The sequence below is a fragment of the Hemitrygon akajei genome, unplaced genomic scaffold (genome assembly GCF_048418815.1).
Source record: "Hemitrygon akajei unplaced genomic scaffold, sHemAka1.3 Scf000137, whole genome shotgun sequence".
NCBI classification, from domain to species: domain Eukaryota; kingdom Metazoa; phylum Chordata; class Chondrichthyes; order Myliobatiformes; family Dasyatidae; genus Hemitrygon; species Hemitrygon akajei.
The window spans coordinates 1,515,355-1,517,084 of record NW_027332023.1 but is presented as its reverse complement, the minus strand read 5'-3'; positions in this window follow the sequence as shown (position 1 = coordinate 1,517,084).

Here is a 1,730-nt window from a genome sequence, read left to right as displayed (position 1 = left end):
TGGAAGAATGAAAAAAAAATGGGGTAATGGGAGCTGGACCATAGGGAGGCTATGGCGGGCAAGGAGATATTAAATGAGAGGGACAAAGGGGTTGAAATGGTGAAGGAGAGGTTTGAGAAAGCAATGTTCATGCCATCAGGTTGCAAGCTAACCAAACGGATTATAAGCTATTGTTCCTCGCACCTAAGTGTGACCTTATCGTGACAATGGAGGAACTCATGAATGGACATATCGCAATGGGAATGGGAAGTGGAATTAAAATGGGTGACCACTTGGAGATACCGCCTGTTCGGCGGATGGAGTGTAGATGCACAAACCCCCAATCAGTTTGCATCCCTTTATCGGAGAAGAAACACTTAAGTTTGCGCAATTTCCAATTAAGTTCGCATCTCAACCTCATGTGCACCCCAAATACGCAAACATCCTCGAAAAAGAGCACACCGAATATCCACGTGTGCATCAAACCCACTGGGAACCTCAAATGCGTTTTACATAATCCCAGAAAATAATAATTTCTAACAGTACACATGATGGCTGCGTAAAATATAGTGTTTCGCAAATTTGTAGGTAACGTCCTAAATCTGGGCTATCCCCAAATCGGCCCGTACCCTAATCACTCTGACACGCCCCAATGCATAATCTCAGAATGGGAACCATTTAAAATAATTCAGAAAATGCCGGCCTCGACATTAAAAATCCACATATACCCGAAAATCCATTTGGAGATCAACCACTGCACAGAAGTATGGTTGTACAGCAAATTTGCGTGGAGCCACATATTCACCCTCGCACCCCTATACCGGCGCAATCCCAATTTCAGTCTGCACTACAAGCCCGTTGACATGGCACATGCACATTAGATTTTCCCAGAGCAAGGATCACTTCAAACCGATCACCAAATTGCTGCCGCCACCATAAAGTAACAAGAATACTGTTGAACATTAAAAGTATATGTATTATGAAAGTATCTGTAAATGATGCAAAATGTAGACAAGTCACAATTCTAAATCCGCAGACACCAAAACTCTGTGAGATCTCAGAATTCCGAAAACATCCACATAATTCTGTGCAATCCCCAAATCAATGCGCACCTAAACCACGCTGACACTTCCAAATGCATAATGGATTATTTCAGAGCAGGAATCATTTCAACCAGTTCAGAAAATGCCTGACTCGACATTAAAATATCCTCACAAAATTGTTTACAGATCGGCAGACACAATGAAATTTGCATCTCATCACAAACCCCTGTGTACCCTCATACTCGACAGTACACACCTAATATGCACAAATCACGAAAATCCGTGTGAACACCAAAATCTTCGCAGATCTCTAAATAAGAGCTCACCCCAAAATGCATGTACACCTCAACCCACACATTGGATGATCCAGGCACAGGATGGTTTCAAACACGAGATGGCTGCCTTGACAGCAAAAAGCCCCAAGCATCTCAAAATCCATGAGGAGGCCGCCACATCCGCAGACATATCAAGATCACACCAAATCCGCCTGAAACCCCAGATACACCCACAAAAACGTGGATATGGGGTGCTCACGCACTTGGGGATAACATGTTTTGGGTGTGTGCATGGGTGCATTGATTAATATAGTTGTGTAAAATGTAAATTGAAGAAAAGATGAAGATAATCACAAATGATGATTCAGTGCCAGATTTATGGGCGAAATTTGTAAAAGTGTAAGAACCTTACGTTCTCACACTTTAGCAGAGA